We start from the raw sequence: 19,455 nt of genomic DNA on the forward strand, positions 1-19,455 counted from the left end.
AGTACACTAGTCATGATCCAAAATTGATAAACAAGAGTTACATGATGTGTATGCAGATGGGAAAGACAATTGAATGAATTGATGTGCATTGGCAGTTTAATGGAAAAGGAAACTAAAGCAGTCGTCTATGGAGCCTCCAGCAGGGTGAGGCAGACAAATCTCAGACGCAGCGCGTATTGCCATATGCTGGGAGCCGCCAGCAGGGGCAGGCAGACACATCTTAGACGCAGTACGTGTCGGGGATGTGCATTGAGGAGCTGCAACGGCTTCATTTTTCTGGGGAGGTTCAAGGACAAAATGCTAGTGATGGCTCTGTGAGATGTGTGTGTATTCTGCAGGTCACCGGCTTAACCCCTTGCCAAGCAGTCATTCATTATTCAAAGGTAGACACAATGGACAGCATTGATTTGGGTAATAATAGCTTATAATGACATAGTAAATGATATAAAATACTATAGAGAATGTATGTGGCAAGAGGGCAATGACAATTTACAATTAAGTCTTTTATGAAATATGATGCAGTTCTACATATATAGAAATGTGATTATGAGGCATACTCCATTACGATAACGCATCAGTATATTTAGTTCTGTCAAGCTGTGCTAATATATTGCTGCAGTTTGATGAATCTGCATGCAGTTTTGGAATGCTTTTAACAAGTTAATCCCAGTGAAGGAGCACAGGTTTCATGCTGCTTCAACAGTGGACGGGGTGGTGGGGGGATCTTTGGGGAACACATTTCAAAGGAAAGCAATAAAATCATTGATGTGAAAAATACTTGGCAGACACTGAGCATGTTTATCTTACTCTTGATATTTTGAGTTACCTGCAAAACCATGAAGGCGGGCACAACTGAAGGGGGTTCAAACAAGTATTAATTTACTGATAAATTAGTCACTGTGGGTCTAGGAGTTATGCTTCCATTACCATGTGTACAAATTAATCTTAACAAAAATAATACGATTTTTAAATAGTACTCCCTACCACAGTATTCGGGCTGTTAAACTGTGGGAAATTGAGGTTAATGTTTGGGGGGGTGAAACCCTACTTAAGCAGCAACCACAATCCTTGTCAGGGTGAGACACCAGCAAACCCCAAGTTAACCTGTGCTCAACCCTCTGGTAGCTTGGCACAGAGCAGTCAGACTTTACTTAGAGGCAGTATTTATGCAGCACTTCAAGGAGTAGTAAAGTGAAAACACAACATAAGGAAAATCCAATTTAGAAAAAAAGGAATTGAATTTAATAAATAAAACAAGACTAAAATGACAAAAATCAGTAGAACCAGAGATATGCACGTTGGAATATTTCAGTGAAAATACCACCAAACAGCGCAAAGCCCCTGTTAGAAATTGGGTTTCTGGTTGGCAGAGGTATGCACCCTTTCCAAGCAGGAACCACAATCCTAACCAGGGTAAGTCAGATACACACCATAAATTAAACTGTGTTCGCCCCTTGTTAGCATGTCACAGAGCAGGCAGGCTTAACTTAAGAGGCAATGTGCAAAGACGTTGTGCAACACTTCAAACAGTAACACAGTGAAAACACCACAAAAAGACTCCACATCAGTTTATAAGAACAGCTTATACTCTTACGTACAAAACAAGTCCAAAAATCCAATAATTATGACCTCAGTTATGAATTTTTAAAGAATAAATGAAAATGTAGCAGTTTAGAACTTAAAGTGCCAACCAGGGACAACTGGTTGCACTTCACCGAGGTAAATCCAAAGGTTCAGGCTGACTGTGATGGAGCGTGGTTCTGAAACAGGGACCAACCATGTCCCACCACAAAGTACCTTGTTGCATCGTTGACAGATCTGATGTGAGCAGCAAAGGGTGATGCGTCATCATCGAGCTTCCAGCTGAAGGGAATGCGTCAGTTCCAAGTTGCACAAAGTCGGGGATGCCTCAAAAAAGTAGGTGATGCGCTGTGCTGATGGCAAAGCAATGTACTTCATTCTTGCAGCTGCTGTGGTGCATCATTGTTGAGAGAGAGGCTCTGATTCCGAACGGCGCAGAGACAGCAATGTGTGGATTCTGGCAGTTGCATCACTTTGGACCCACTTCCAAGGAATGGATTGACACCACTTGGCAGGGCAAGATTTGCAGCAAGCAAATTCCAGCTGCTCTTGCAGGTGGATGAAGAAGTATTTGAAGTCCCTGAGACTTAGAACTGGGGGCAAGCCAGCATGCCTTTGGAGTCACTCTGGGTTCAAGTGAGATGGGTCCAGTCCTTTCTCAGCAGGGCAGAGGGTAGCAGGCAGATGGGTGGCACAGCAGAAAAGCAGTTCTTCCATAGCAGCAGCCTAGTAGTGTGACAATCCTTGCAGCAGCCCAGCAGTCCATTTTCCTGGCAGAGGTCTTCACAGGTCCAGCACAGAGACCCAGTGCCTATATTGTGCCAGTTGTGCCTTTGAAGTGGATGTGCCTTCAAAGAGAGGCTTTGAAGTGCACAGAGGTCCTCTCTTCCAAGTCCTGGCTTCAGACGCACCACAGGGGGATATGCAGCCCTCTGTGTGGGGACAGGACACAGCCTATTTAGGTGTGTCAGCTACTGTCTCTCATCCTGCCCAGGATTGCCCATAAGGGTGTGGTTCGCCACTCATACACATCTGAGCTCCCTTTGTGTGTTGATATCTAGATGGGATGGACAAAGTCCAGCTGTCACCTACCCCAATCATGTATTGGAGGCAGGCAGCAGACACACAGGGCTAAGAACAGGAAAATGCCATCCTTTTAAATGTGGAATTTTTAAAAGGGTAATGATAAATTCAACTTCACCAATAAAGAGTATTTATCATTATCGTTTCAATGATATGAAACAGATCTATTCCTTCTCAATCAGGAATGATAATTTACAAGTGCAATGAGGAATTACCAATGTTAACAAAGGAGAGGGGTAGGCCTCACAGTAGTGAAATATCAATTTGGGTGTTTTTCATTACCAGGACAAGCAAAATTTAAAGGTTCTGTCTGGACTGTTCCCATGAGGTACAGGGTCAAGACTGATTTGCATATGGCTGGGTCTAAACTAGGGTGGCATGTTGAGCAAAAGAACAATGGATTTAACGCAGATCTATTGACTGGGGGGGTGAATGTTTGATTTGCTCTGCATTCCATCCATCATCTATGTGTCTTTTTTTTATCCTTTTAAATGTGGCATTTTTTAAAGGGTAATGATAAATTAAACTTTACCAATAAAGAGGATTTATCTGCATTGGCAGGCCTGAGATGTTTAAAGTGCTTCTTAAGTGGGTGGCACAATCAGTGCTTCAGGCCCACTAATAATACTTAACTTACAGGCCCTGGGCACATGGAGTGCACTTTACTAGGGACGTATGTATAAGTTAAATATGTCAATTGTGGATAAGCCAATGTTACCATGCTTAAAAAAGAGCACATGGACTTTAGCACTAGTAAGCAGTGGTAAGGTGCCCAGAGTCCTAAAGCTACCAAAAACAAGGTCAGAAAAAAGGGAGGAGGAAGGTAAAAATCTTGGGGTGACTCCTCTGAGAGGACCATTTTCCAACAGCACCAACTGTGGCTATCTGGTCGCATGGGACTGAGACAAAGTTGCAAGTTCAGGCCGACCATGATGGAGCGTTGGCTGACGGCAGGGACCCAGTTAGGCTCTCTGAACAAGAGTACCTTAAATCCTAGTTGCCAAGTGTAGCAAGGTCCCTTGTCAAGGATGCATCATGCAGCCGAGGGGACGTGTTGGTTCTGAGGAGTTGCAGAGCTGCTATGCAAGACTCTGCATCATCATCATCAAGGATCGGTGGATGAGGGCTTGTGATGAGAAGTCAAGCATCAAGGATATGCCACGCAGTTGAGGCAATGTGTAAGTTTGGAAGAGCTGTGAGGCTTTGATGTAAAATCTGCATCGTCATTGAGGCTGCGTGGACAAGTGATTTGCGATACGAAAGCCTGCATCAGTGAAGCTAGGTACAGCAGTGGTTCTGATGCGGGCTGCAAGGTTGATGCGGAGTCCTTGCACTGAGAGATTCCTCGCAGCAGAGGCAATGCTTTGGTTCTGCTCGGGTTTGCACCCTGCAGCAGAGGAGATGCATCAGTTCTGCTGGACCCACAGATGGGCTGGAAGAGCACCTTCAGGCCCACTTCCAAGGGCCCAGGACTAGGGTGGCACCACTTAGCAGGGAACGGCTCATAGATGGCAGAATCCAGGTGCTAGGTTCATAGCTGTTGGAGCCTTCTGTCCCTTAAGCTCTAGTCAGGAGGCCAGCCAACTAGCCGTTAGAGTCACTTTAGGGTACCGGGTTCAACAGATGCAGGTCCAGTCCTTTTTACTCAGGCAAGAGGGCAGCAGGTTAGCACAACAGGCAGCAATCCATCAGGGCAGCGGTCCAGCATAGTGGCAGTTCTTTCAGCAGCACAGTAGGCCTTCTTCCTGGCAGAGTATCTACAAGTCCAGAAGTGTATAAAGAGTTGGTGCCTGAGGTCCAATATTTATGCCTGGGCCTTTCTTTGAAGAGGGAGAAGCTTCTAGAGGTTACACTTTGAGGTTCACAGGCATCCTGCCTTACCTGTGCTGGCACCAGACTAACTACAGGAGGTATACAGCCCTTTGTGTGGAGGCAGGACACAGCCTATTCAACTGAAAGTATGGCTGTGCCCAGCGCCACCCTCCCATCCTGCCAGTGATGGCCCACCCCGGCACACCTAAGCTCTCTATTGTGGGTGGCTGTCTGGGAGGAATACACAAAGCCCAACTGTCAGCTACACCCAGTCATATGACCCAGAGACAGGCTGCAGTCACTAAATGGATAAGGCAGCAAAATTCCAACTTTTAAAAATGGCATTTTCAAAATTGTCATTTAAAATCTGACTTTGCAATGAGAAAAGATTTTTCACTGCAATTCCAAAAACATCAACCACGAACTGTTTACCTTCTCCCAATCGTAAATTCTTACTTATTAGATGGAATAGGGTAACTCCAATGTTAGCTTATGGGGGAGGTAGGCCTTGTAGTAGTGAAAAACAAATGTACATTTTTTTACTACCGGGACATTTAAAACTAAAAAGGACATGTCCCACTTTCTACACTGCACCTAGCCCTCTAAGCCGTCCAGGGCCTACCTTAGGGGTGAATACTTGTATGAAAAAGGAAGGTTTAGGCCTGGCTGACAGCTCAAAAACTGCAGAGACAGGCTGCAATGGCAGACCTGAGGTATATTTAAAGTGCTGCTTAAGTGGGTGGCACAATCAGCGATGCAGGCTCACTAGTAGCATTTAATTTACAAGCCCTAGGCACAGGCAGTGCCACTTTACTAGTGACTTCTAAGAACATGAAATATGCTAATTGGATAGAAGCTAATAATTCTACCATGAGCACAAGCACTTTAGCATAGGTTTGTAGTGGTAAAGTGCTCACAGTCCAAACGTCAGCAAAAACAAGTCAGCAAAACAGGAGGGTTGAAAGCAAAATGTTAGGAGGAAAATGACACTAAGGATGCTAGGTCTAACAAAGCCCTACTTACAAATGTACTTATTTATTATTTTATGTTTGTTTTCAGTATAGGGGCAAAAGGAAATACTGATGTAGGAAAAGGGAATGGACCAATGGCCCTGCTGTTTTACTTGTGAGAAGCAGTGATGGATAGCATTTAGTACTGGCATCAAGTGCAGGTTTTCCTTGGCCTACCGGACATCGAGAATACTGACACTTCCAGACTTCTATTGAATCTCAGGAGGTTTTCTTCAAGTGTGGTATAAAGAGGAAGACTCTACAGGGCAATGTCTTGGCTGTACCATGACCTTAAAATTAACCCTTTGAATTTGATATGTAGGATGGACGACATTAAGTGTCTGGCCACCTTGTATTTCCAGAAGAGCTTGGATAGAAGGCTTTGGGACCTCCCTTGCAATGTCCTGTGGATGATATACAACATTTTAAAATACGTTTGTTTAGTGAATGGTAGGGTGAGCACATCACAGATGCATGTTGGCTAAAGAATATAGAGTAATTATGTGTTCTTTGCAGTTTACTACTAGTTTTCCCAGCGTATGGCATTCCAAGAAACCAGTCTGGAAATGACCATTAGAAGTACTAGTGTGAGTAGGTGAAAGAGTGGTTGAATGTCACTGCTTCCCCAGAAATAGGCAGAACAGACAGAAAACACTCTTTATTAAACTGCTATTACGCATGAAAATGTGGTCTGATTCGTGAGTCTGAGGGGTCATGGATAGAAGACTGTTGACAGGAGGACAGCCAAGACTGTTGGATTCACTGTATAGTACGGAATGAGACAATCACATTTTCTGTTGACCCCTTGAGCGGTCCTTCAGTTGCAGATACAGCTGAATGTGGTGTACTCACACTTTACGGTGTGTTGTAGAATTTGATCCTCTCGTAGTGGGCCCAGATGCTTTTTTTAAAAGGCCCAGAGAAAGCAAGGGAAACAATATAGGGAGAGAATGGTGCTGAGCTTCCATTGAGTCTCTTTCTGTGGCGATGATGGCAGTCACTTGATTACTGTGTCTTCCATGTTGGCAAAGTGGAGCAGGAAGCATTTTGTTCTATGATATTGAAGTTTGTGGATAGGTCTAATTTCATTAATGTACAAGTCTGCCCATATCCAAGGAGGACATCAGTTTGTCGATCACACTATGCACTGTGATTGCCCTGATATATTGTGGCTGGACAGGCAGAACTTTGCAAACAAAACTGTGGGATTTCAGAGCAGATCTGGATTACAACAGGGCAGAACAAGGAATAGCATGCAGTACTGGCTTTACTGCAGAGACCTGCTGCGCTCTCTGCTCTCCTTTTTCTTCTCAATGAATACAAAATAAGAATTCTATTCAGTTAATGTACTTTGTCTCAAAGCCGCATAATGGAATCTTGTAAATTACGGTTTCTGACTATTTCCTTCAGAGGTTTCATCAAGGTGTTGATAGCTCTACACAGGTCATGAAAAAAGAAGAATTCTCCTACCCATATAGGCTACACTGTGTTGTCTTCATTTTATTCTATTTTGAAAGGGGATATGCGAAATTGCATTGACTGGCTAAAGTTAACAAAGCTACCGGAATAAAGCTGTTTTAATTTATGAAAAAAAATCCCGCAGAAGTTAGATGTTTACAGACAGTAATAAATCAAACACTGCCACATTATAACAGTTTGGTTGCAATAAAAAGAATATTGAAATCAGACTTAAAGGCTGAAGATTAGGGGTTAACTGGCTTTGGATCTCACTGAGACTATGTTTTGAGATTTATAACCATGACCTGGGCTTCTTCAACATGTGCAGCTTACAAGAGCTCGAATTGGGCTCATTCAACATACGTAGTTTATAAGGTCACAAACCGATGCACCATGAGGTAATATGGGGATAACATTAGAAGTAAAAGGTTACAAAGTGCTGTAAGTGTCCTTGACACATAGATAATTAGGAACATAATTGGCTGAAAGCCTGCTTAACTCCACTGCTGCTAGGTGTAGTTTCATTCACAGAAATGCACTCCAGTTCCTATTTCTACTCCTCAAAGTTCTGAGAAATGAGTATCTTTTCGCTAGATATGATTAACAGTCACTATTTTCTGCCATCCAAGAACTATAGTCTCACCAGGGTTCTGCTAAATTAGGTGACATCTGAGCATAATTGCCCTTCGCATCTGCAGTGCCACACCACTATCTTAAATCTGCGTGCAGCACATTAACATAAAGTGCATCTGAAATGCAATTAAAAACTAGTGTCATAGGAAATGTAGCCCAGCATGCTTGACTGATTGAAAGCCACATTTGGAGTATATTTCTGATTTTTTGGACAGTTTCAGAATTAATCCCTGGAAGCTGGGGATGCGGTAGCCTTCGAGGAATACTCACAAGGGTATTCATTTACGCATGCACACATGTAGTAGATGATTATTTATGTAGGCATAAATGCTCCACTTTCAGAAACTCTACACTCCACGCCAATTTACAGGTGTACTCGTGTGTTTGTGGTAAAGTCTGACTGCAAATGGCGCAGAATTATGCAAAGTGACATAATATGTGCTTTCAGGAACTTCATGCAACCAGCATAACATGAAAATTCTGAAATTAAGCAAATTATGTCAGCATAATGTACAATTCGCCCAGGCCTATATAAAATCCACCTTAGAGATTTTCAGTTAAGATATTGGTTGGCTTTTGCTGAGCCACAACAGCCCTATAACTGGACCTGTTAAGCTGTTTCCCCATGCAGTGATAGTGACAGGCGTGACCTAGATTAGATTTCAGTGCCCCCATTAGGACTGGCCTGAAAAAACACAGGTTCATCTGAAGCTGCTGACATGCTGCAAGATCCCTGGCTGGATGACAGGGAATGTCAATCACAGGAATATCAATCAGCCCTTACCTGGGTAATGTGAGGGGAGGGGAGAGGAAAGAACACCTTATAGCTACACAAAGCACAGAAATGAACTCTGGAATTTACCATTTTCATGTGAGAACAAGGATAAAGTCCTGCCTTTAAAGATGGTATGTTCCCAGCCAGGCAGCTTATCTCCCTCAGCAGGGTGGCAGAGGTCAAGACCAGTTTAGGCTCTAATTGCTAGGGGTAGGCGATAAATTCCGCTCTGCCAGTGGTGTCGGTGGAGTTTTGGCTACTCCATGTTACGTTTGCAACGATGAATTCCAGCTTTTTTCTCAATCGCGGCTCACCAATGATAAGTTGGAGAGCGAGAATTGGTATCCCCAATGCGATTTTTGGACACTAGGAGGGCACCCAGTGAGATTTCCCCATTGCGGATGTTCGCGTGTGGTGGCCACCCTTTGTGGCGAGACAGCTGCTGCTGATTAGCAAATCTACTGGAGCGGCAGCAAAACCACCGCGGTCTGCAGCACTCGCTGCCATGCTGCATGGTGCAGTTTATGCAGATTTTTCAGCGCAGAACAAGCTCCTGGCGCTACAAATCAGCACGAGCAGCGCAAAATGCCGAATTCTGCCCATTTGTGAAACTCCGTGGAATCTCACTGAGTTTTTATGTAACTCTACGAAATTCCGCAGACTGAATCTCCGCCAGTTCCGCCCACCCCTACTTATTTCACTTGTAGGGGGCTAGGAGGCATATCGTACAACATTCAAATCCTGAAGTCAGTTTGGAAACTAATTGGCTGAAAGAATGCTTAACTCCACGGCTGTTAGGTGTTGTTTCATTTACAGAAATATACTGCAGTTCCTATTTCGGAAAATGAGTATGTTTTAGCTAGATATGAATAGCATTTCAGCAGTCACTGCTTTCTGCCATCCAAGAATTATAGTCTAAGTAGGGAGCTGCTTAATTAGCTGCCATTAGAGAACAATTGCCATTCACATGTGTATTGCCACTTCGCTATCTTAAATCTTCGTGCAGCACATTAGCATAAATTGCTTCTGGAATGCAATTAAAAACTGGTGTCATAAGAAATGTAGCCCTGAATGCCAAAAAGCCCACTGCTTGACTAATTGAAAGCTACATTTGGAGTATATTTATGATTTTTGGGAAAGTTTCAGAATTACTCCCGGAAGCTGGGGATGCTGTAGCTTTCGAGGAATACTAAAAAGTGTATGTATGCATTTAAAACCAAAGGGCATGATGAACGGAGTTGAACATTGCAAGCACTCACCCCCAGTCAACTGATCTGGGTTTAATCCATTATCATTCTTTAGCTCACTCCGCCACCCCAGTTCAGACATGGCCATATGCAAATCAGTCTGACCCTGTGCCTCATGAGAACAGTCCAGCCTGAACTGCCAAGCCATGTCTTCCCTGGACCGGCAACAAGCATCCTGGGACCGGTTTCGGGTTCATAACCCTCATCAGCCAGGCTATCTTGAATCCAGTGGCAAAGTGAGCAAGGGACCCACGTCTGGGCATACCCTGCCAACTTAGGGCGAACAAAGCAAAACCAAAGGGGATGATGGACGGAGTGTTGAACATTGCAAGCACTCACCCCCATTCAACTGATCTGGGTTTAATCCATTATCATTCTTTAGCTCACTCTGCCACCCCAGTTCAGACATGGCATATGCAAATCAGTCTAACCCTGTGCCTCATGGGAACAGTCCAGCCCGAACTGCCAAACCATGTCTTCCCTGGACTGGAAACAAGCATCCTGGGACCCTGGAAACAAGCATCCTGGGACCGGTTTCAGGTTCATAACCCTCATCAGCCAGGCTATCTTGAATCCAGTGGCAAAGTGAGCAAGCGACCCACGTCTGAGCATACCCTGCCAACTTAGGGCGAACAAAGCAAAACCAAATCAGTTGACTCGGGGTGAGTGCTTGCAATGTTCAACACTCCGTCCATCATCCCCTTTGGTTTTGCTATGTATGCATTTACGCATGTGCACACGTAGTAGATGGACATGTACGTAGGTGTAAAGGCTCCAAGTTCACAAACTTTACACTCCATGCCAATTATGCAGGTGTGCGCTCCCCTTCCCACCCTGGGAAGCTAATTACTCCTCCCTTGACAGTGGTAAATCTCTGGCCGCAGAGGGTGGGAATGAATTCTACAAAATAACTGAATACAAACAAAGTGAAGAAAAGGTTGTGGGTGTTCACAAATATCTAAAGGCGTCCCTGTCCGGGTTGTTCTCTCTCCGCTCCTGTGAGTAGATGTGCTCACGCACAAAATTAGATAACAGTAGTGCAATTTGACATGGAATTAGATCCACGTACAAACCATGAATTCACACTCAAAATCAGAGCAATTGTGCGCTTTATGTAAACTTAGGTGAGCAAACCACTTTAAAACCGGACCAGAGGCGCTTGACTTCTCAGAGCTGTTACAGAAAGCAAAACTGTTTGCTACAGATGCTGTACTATGCTGAAAGCTATTTTACACGCTTCGCACTGTACCTATTTCTCAGATTCAGTATGGAATAGCCAAGGGTGTTTGCATCATGCAATGTGTCACAAATAGAAGCGCTGATTAACTTTTGCATGCAGAGGTTTCTTTGTGAGAAATGTTGGTCTACATATAAAGCTGAACCACTGAATTGTGTTGCATCAAACTCTTGACATCTGATGTAAAGGAGATGCAACTAGGCAGTCCCAGAGCAAATAGGGCCAGTTAGGTGTTTTACTCTATCGGGCATTTCCCCAGTGGGTTGGATCCCCTGGAGGCTGTTTTTAGGCCAGAGGGCCACTCCTGGTGACCCTGTCACTTTCCCTAAGCCCTTAAGTTTAATTGCAGCAGTCACCAGGAGGCTGCAAGAGTGGGAGAAAGAGAGAGAGGGAGCGGAAAGGTAGAAAGAAAGCAGAGAGCAAGAAGAGAGAAGGAGAGAGCGAGAGGATGGGTGGATGGGAACAGAGATTGTGCGGCGAGATGAATGCAGCAAGGCTAGTTTGTGCATTTTTGCCAAGGTTGCTTTGGTACTCCAGTACAGCCCTGAGTGCAAAGGCGTCGGACTGCTTGCAAAGCCATATAATCTAAAGTCACGCAAATGAGAACTCCCTAAATCTGCAAGAAATTTTAGCACCAAATTAAAACAAGTTGGAACAATGGGCCTGAGTCAGAATAAACGACATTGCGTTATCTTTCCACGCATAATATGTCTAGGTTTCGGAAAAATCACACATATTACTTGAGTCGCCCCCATTATTTGAGTGATAATTGTACTTGAGGTTTCCCCTCTAGTGCAAATGACATTAAGGATAGGGCTCGGTCAGGACCTGGGCACCAGGAGAAACACTAAGGGCCTTATTTACAATGAGGTTGCATCACCAGAGCATCACTTTTTGTGATGCTCGGGTGGCCAGGGGGCTGCTCCATATTTACCAGGCAGCACTAAGCCACTTTGCATGTCTTAATGCGATCTTGTAAATATTGTTCCCTTTAATGTAATTTTCTGCATTAAAGGGGTGTGCAATGTGTGTTGCTGGGGGCGTGCCCGGCAACACCCATGGATTTTTGACACTGTCCCAGATTTATGAGGAGTCATAACTCTGAGGCAGTGTCAACAACGTAGGCCTCCGCTGTGAAGCATAAGAGAGGCACAGCGAGGAGAAACACCTTTATTTCCCCTCTATTTTCCTCTGTCTATGTGTACTGCACAAAAACAATAATCCGTGCAATACAGACACACTTGCTTCATGGCGAAAAGGTGCCTGCGTTGGCGCATGACAGCCCATTATGCGCCAGCGCAAGGGAAAGGACAGGAATGCACCCTATCTGATGGATACGGCACGTTCCTGCCCTTTTCTTTTGCAGTAGGGCAGCACAGCAGGAAGCCCTCTGGTGCTGCCCTACGGCAAAATCTTGTAAATAAGGCCCTAAATCTGGCGTAATACAGTGGCAGTTTGTGATCTTTGCAGATGACGTTTTGCAGACACGCTACTACTGAATTTTTTCAGCTTTTTTTACATTCTGCTGTACAATGTGATCTTAGTAAATCTGGAACAGTGTTTCCAAATCCCACTTACACAATACACCCTCAGCCGCTTTGGGGGAGGGGAATAGAATCAATTCGGGCCCTGTGACATGACTGCAAGTATCAATTCGAGGAGGCGTGTTCTGGCATTGGTTCTGATGTGTTCAGCGCATCACAACCACGTGACTCTGAAGGGCACCTATGACTACACAGTTTGGGGCGCCTGGCATTTTTCCACTACCCTCCATGCAGTGTAAACCAGGTCTGCAGGAGCAATTATTGAAATCCAAGCATTTGTAAGTGTATGGAAGCTGACATGTGTGAATGGTTTCATGGTTCTCATCTGTTGCTAGGAGCAGTCCACCCACGGAGAGCATTAATCACTAAAAGCAAAGAGATTGGCTTTCTGGTCCTCCAAACACATTTGTTTATGCTGTGTGTTTGTTGCCAGAGCTGTAGCAGGGCGAGCCAGGGAGACAGGGAGACTGCTCATTTAAAACTTAGCCATATCATTGATAAAAATATCAAACCACATTTTCAATAAACATTGTGGTATTATCTCCTTGCGCGTACTGACAAAGGGTTTAATTTCCTTCAACAAATGTGGCTTTTTAAGCAGGTTTCTCTGCAAGAGGCTGAAAAGGTTGTTGGTGTTATCTGGTGTGTTGTTCTTTTATCACAGACAGTATCTGCCACATCTTTCAATGACATTAGCACAATGAGGTTTGGTCCAGGTCTGCTTACGAATGGGTCTGCTGTCCACTGTCATAGAAACCATGTGAAGCAAATACGGTATCAGCGCATCCAAGGCAGTACAGCGCGAACAACCCCAGACATCCTGCATGGAAATGATAACAGACCAGGGCACAAGTCCTAAAAAAAAGAAGTGGGAGGACTAACCAAGTCAGGTAGTATGCAAGTGACATAATGCACGTGACATCAGGGCATTTGGCATTGCACATGGCATCACAGGATGTGACACCACAGAAAGTGGCATCACATGATCGCACAGGAAATGACATAAGAAATTACATAAGATCTTAAGACCTCACACATATGTTTAGCAGGTCTATAATGAGTACATTTGAGCGCATTACGAGATTTAACAAATAAGATTTTACATTGGGTTGTGCCAAAAAAGTGACATAACCTTACACAAAATCAGGGCCTCAACTTATACTTTTTTTTTTAATCTGCTACAAAGAAATTGCCCAGAAGGAGAAACATGGCATAAATCTGTTCTGCTTAATTTTTGCAGTCTCCATTTTAAAACATCTTATGGGGTTAAGGCACCTGCTGCAGAGATCTCTGAGTACTCAATAAACCTCAGGAAATAATAATAATGATGAGATAACTCTGGAGGTTAACTCATTTGCGGGAGGGATCTGTGTTTTGTCTTGTCCTAGTTTTGAATCAAAGTAGCGTAGAGGGTTAATGTGTCCCCTGCAAAGAACATGATGTAACATGCATATTACAGATTTATATTTTATGTAGACAGGTAAGTGGGTTACTTCTTGTAACCCAGACATCCTTTTTTTTTAGTTGAGGTTCATAATAAATTGTAATCCTCTAATATACCACAGTGAGCTATGAAGGACATGTGACTCCTACACCTTGTAACCTTCAAAGTCTTATATAAAGCACCCTTACACTGATTTATGCCCTTTATGATTTATTGTCAATGTATATTGAGTATGTGTGATGTAAAGAGCTCTGACACCCAGCATTGGTATGAGTAGTGCTATAAAAGAAATAAGACAAAATAGTGTTATTTAAATTGTTATTTGGGTAAATACTGCGTGTTCGACCTGAATTTTTCAGTGGGTTTATCCCCAGACCTTTTACTTTTGGGCCTCCTATTTTTGACCTTGTATTTGTTGATTTTAGGACTCTGGACACTTTACCACTGCTGATCAGTGCTAAAGTGCAAAAGCTCGCTGTGTATATTATTATTATGGATTGGTGTTTCCATGATTGTCTTGTTTGACTTACTACTAAGCCCCTGGTGCCATGCACCGTGTGTGCCCAGGGCCTGTAAGTCAAATACTGCTAGGGGGTCCTCAGCACTGATTGTGCCACCCACACAAGCAGCATGTTAAAAGGTTCTAAGACCTGCCATGACAGTGTCTGTGCGCAGTCTGGTACTGCCACGATTGACCTGGCAAGTGCACCCACTTGCCAGGCCCTAACCTTCATTTTTCTTAGATGAGAATCACCCCTAAGGTGGGCCCAAGGTACCACCCAGGGTATGTGAAAGCTAGAACATATCCTGATGTGTGTGTAACATGTCCTGATAGTGAACTACAGTGAATTCATTTTTTACTATTGAAAGGCTATCTGTCCTAAAGGAAAAAATGGAAGTTTATTTATAACGGATGTATGATATTACGACGCAGGTTTTTACCACGCGTGCAGTTACATCGCATGCGTTACAACGCATGCGATGTTACAACGCTATGCCATTAGAACGCAAGTCTTTACATCGACTTGCGCTAGATGGCGTGCTGACATTAAAAAAGTGTAATTTACTATTCCAACTCCAGTCCACTTAAGAGTAGGGAAGGTGTTGGGATAGTAAACTACACTATTTGTAATGTTAGCACGCCATCTAGCGCAAGTCGATGTACAGACTTGCGTTCTAATGGCATAGCGTTGTAACATCGCATGCATTGTAACGCATGCGATGTAACTGCACAGCGTGGTAATAACCGCGTTGTAATGGCTGTTCCCCATTTATAACATCTTATAAATATAACTTCCCACTGGGACAAGATAGGAAGGTAACATTTAGTATGCCTGAACTCAGAATATAAAGATGCATCTTTTAGTAAGGATGATTTGATTTTTACATTCTGTGTTTGAAAATACCACTTTTAGAAAATGGGAATGTTCTTGCTTAGTCATCCTGTGTGCCTCTGCTGGGTTGTGGATTGACTGTCTGGCTTTGGAGTGACAGGGGCTGGGGTTGTGCATCCACTGTAGGCTACACTGGGGTGGGGTTTGAGGTGTGTACTGCCTTTCCTGGATGAGCCATGGCTGGGCTGAATGGACCTGGGCTGCATTTAGAGTAGGGGGAGGAGATTTCCTTGCACCTGAATAGGCCTGGTCTGCATTACACAATGCTGTCTCCACCTCCTGCCAGGAAGCTGGACCAGAGAGGACATAACTGGTTTTGAATGAGCACAGAGCCTCTCTGCCACAAGAGAACAAAGAAAAATGCTGTATAAATATTGGGGCCCAGGCCCCAGAACTTTAGAATACTTTGAGACTCAAGAGGAAGCTCTGCAAGGAGAAGAGCTGGGAAAGCTGAAGACGTACTCCCCCTTTGCTGTGTGCAGTCTGGGGTTGGCCTGCAGTGGCTGTTTCTGCCAAGGAAGGAGAGGATAAAGACTTTGTTGCATGCTGTGTGTCCTGCTTGAAGAAAATCTCCAAGGGCTTGAAGTAAAGCTTGCCTCCTGTTCTGAAGTCTCACGGACACAAAGACTTCACCACCAGCTCCCCTGAACTTCCTTGCTTGGAGTTCTGACTTGCCAAGTGGTGCCTGTTGCTGTGTTGGGCCTCTGGAGTTAGTTTCTGGTTTTGGCAGCTGCAAAGAGATGCAACAAAGAGAAGCATGACGCATCTGCACCCATTTCCGATGCAGTGCTGTGCTGCTGAAGAAACTGACGCAGCACCTGCCCGCAGCAGAAGAACTCGCCGCACACCAAATCCCGTGCACAGATCTCCGAAGTCTGAAACCACCGCACCAATTCCGAAGCAGGCCCTGCTATGTAGCTGCAAGAACCAACACATCACGGGAAGGCGGCAGGAATAATTAACGCTAGACCGTTGCTGCTGCTGCCACATTGAGAACTAAAGCATCCCTGATTCCCATGCATCGCAGTGGGGCACCAAGTCGAAAAGACCGCGGGACCCGCAGGGAAAAACTGACACATCACCTACCCGCACAGGAAGAATCCTAGGGATGATCACCATTGGCTGTGCTCAAAGTGGTCACCGAGTACTAAGAAATAAGTCCGCAAACAGACTGTTCTGCACTACATCTACCATAAAGCACGTGAGGAGAACTGCTGCACGTTTGCTAACCAGCAGGCAACGCTTCTGCTGATGCTTGCACACTTATCGGATACATGTGTACTCACATTTGGATGTCTGGCAGGTTTTTATCTCTATATCTCTATGACTAGCCACACAGAATACAGCTTTACCACTGTAGTACAAACTTGAGCGCACATTCGCAGCTGAAGGAAATCCCGTTGCTTTATTACTAACTGTTGCAATGAATGAATAGTCACATACATTGGCTAGGCAGTCTTGTCGGGCATCATTGATGTCATTCTGTATTTTTACACATTAAAAAAAAAAAAAGGAAAAAACACTGAGATTGATTCACATAAAGCTTGTTCATTTACAGACAGGTGTAAAGGTGCACCTTTTCAGAGTTCCCAATCGTGTAAGTTTCAGAAAAGGGAAAGGGCAGTCTGCTGTGCAAATGAGATTTTGTTACTTTCCTTTCGCTTCTCCGTGGGGAAGACATTTTTCCCCTTCTAGAACCCCATTTCACCTGCACCCCTCCAACGTTTGGGGTGTTTCATTCCCCAATCACTTCCAGGCACGGTGAGGGTCAAGTAGGAGTTTGTGACTCAAACTCGCGGAATTTCCGAGATTTACAACCACACCCTGATTTAACCACTGTCCACCCTTAGCACAGGGTTTACTACAGCCTAATTGTAGACAGTCATAGCATACAATTAAACAGTAGTAAAACCATTAACGCTTGACAGGTTTCCTTTTCTGAATACCCTAAAGACTTAAATTGAGCTGTTTACTGTCATACACAGGTTTATGTTAGAAAATGGCCTATGAATTGTGAGTATTTAATCGGCTCTGTTTGTGTCTAAATCAGTAAAAACAAAAAACTGAGTGGCATATTTACAACAAAGTGGCAGAGCGTGGGGTTAGCCTCCTTGGGTTAACGCCACGCTCTGCCGCTTCTGAAACGCAGGGCTGCACCATATTTACAACAATATGGTGCAACCCTGTGGTTCCCCCTGTACTGGCGCTAAATTTAGCAGGCTAGCGCCAACGCAGGCATCCCTTCACCTTAGTGCGTTGCAGGGAATGATTGTACATGTGCAGGACGGTGTCCCTTCCTGCACATAAACAATCTTTAAATGGCGTTTTGTCACTTCTATGTGTGCTGCTTAATGCAGCACACATAGAAGTTACAAAATGTCATTTGTTTTCAAAATTGTTTATGTGCAGGAAGTGTCACCTTCCTGCACATAAACAATGAATGGCCTTTTGCTGTTTCGATGAGTGCTGCACAAACGCAGCACACATGGAAACAGTAAACAAGCATTGGCATAGCCAATAGGTCTCGCTTTTGGGACCTTATAAGTGTTTAGCCATGCAACAGTTGCATAACTAAATACTTATAAGGTCCCAAAAGCGAGACCTATTGGCTATGCCAATGCTTGTTTCTGTTTATTACTGCCCGGTAGTAATGGCAGCACCCGTACATTAGCTTAAACATCTAAGAAGTCATTGAATTAAGGTGCGCTAACATGACGTCCGAACAGCGCCAGCGAGCTACTCTGCTAATCAATTCGGCCCATGCTGAGTGGTGGCCCAAGTAAAAGCAACCATGAAGACTAAAAATAAACCAAACATAAGCAAACGCTGGATTTACGATATGTGTAGAGATAAGATCCAGTGTAGAAACCATCATATTCACCCCAATATCGGTGGCTTAGCCACCCATTACCCCACCCCTAAAACAAGCAAAGTTATCATCCAAGCAAACTGATAGTCAGCAAACAGGTCCTAAACAAAACAGGTAGAACCAATCCTTTTAAACATATGACAGAGTTAATCTACAAACATATGAATGCAAGCTGAGCCAAAAAATAAAAAAGACATACGTGATGACCCTCTGCAGTGAATCATACTGTGCTTATTCACGATGCTTACTACGTGAAAATTATACCAAGCACTCCTCAGATAATGTAAATGAAAAGTCATCACAACAATTGTAAAGAGCACAAAAATGCAGTTATTGCTGCCTAATTTATCAATAAACACTGACCTAAACAGGATGATGCAGATCCCTCACAGTCTCAATTCAAACTATAAATGAGGAATAGTGCCTCAGACACAAATGTTTACATGTACCCTTTCATTGAAAACAAAAAACGAAAAAGAATTAAACAATGCTCCATGAATACTTATTCGCAATTTGCTTTTGTATAAAGATGACTTCTGCTGAAGCACAGAATACAACTCGATTTTTCCAGGAGGCCTCCAATGTGGTTTAATATGTGACTGCTATTTCAAACTCTCTGGGTTCAACATGATCAGGCAGGACAGAATAAGAATGTCTAAATGAATGAATGAATGATGGTCGAATGCACTCTATTTCTTTAAAAAATATGTATTATTACTTTTCCATTTTATAGTGCGTTTTAAAAGTTTTACCATTTCAATTATTTTAAACTCAATAACATTAATTTCTTATCTGTATTTGTTGATCTCGGTTGAGGTCTGAACCAAATAAAAAATTACTGGATTACTTTCAAAAACTTTTTTAGATGCTGGAAAGCAAGAGTTCCAGGGACCCCAGAGTAACCTCTTGGCGTGACTAGACAAATGTGCCCGGTCCCCCTACCGCGAGATTTTATCAAATGAGCAGATGAAGTTCATGAACGAGCGGGGGCTGGACAAATGTGCCCCTCTGCCACGACATGTGAAGGTCTGGGCAGGTGAATGTTGCGAGTGTGGGTGGGCCCCACACAACTCTGAAATTAGAACTAAAACCTGCCTCCTACCCGTCAGTCTTGTCCAACACAAGTCTGAGTGCATCTCTAGCTCTCAAGTTGAGAAAAGGCGCTGCTCTGCCAGAGACACGCGCGCTTGGACAAACACAACCGCCTCCCGCCCAATGAATGGCCGCCTAGGAGGCCAATTCCCCCTGCAAGCCGTGATCACAGGGGGGGGCAACCTTGATAGAAAACAACAATGACAATGACCTGCAAAAGACATCTCCGATGTGGTATTGATTTGCCTGGCTGCGCAGCTCATAGCTGCCAAAGTT

General features: G+C 44.0%; 1 protein-coding gene across 1 annotated transcript in view; it reads right to left on the minus strand.

Moving 5' to 3' along the window:
- GUCY1A2 (guanylate cyclase 1 soluble subunit alpha 2) overlaps positions 1-19,455 on the minus strand; it is a 1,089,165-nt gene that overhangs the window by 531,868 nt on the left and 537,842 nt on the right. The gene's annotated exons all lie outside the window — the stretch shown is intronic.

Source organism: Triturus cristatus, chromosome 8 (assembly GCF_964204655.1).
Source record: "Triturus cristatus chromosome 8, aTriCri1.1, whole genome shotgun sequence".
Lineage (NCBI taxonomy): Eukaryota > Metazoa > Chordata > Amphibia > Caudata > Salamandridae > Triturus > Triturus cristatus.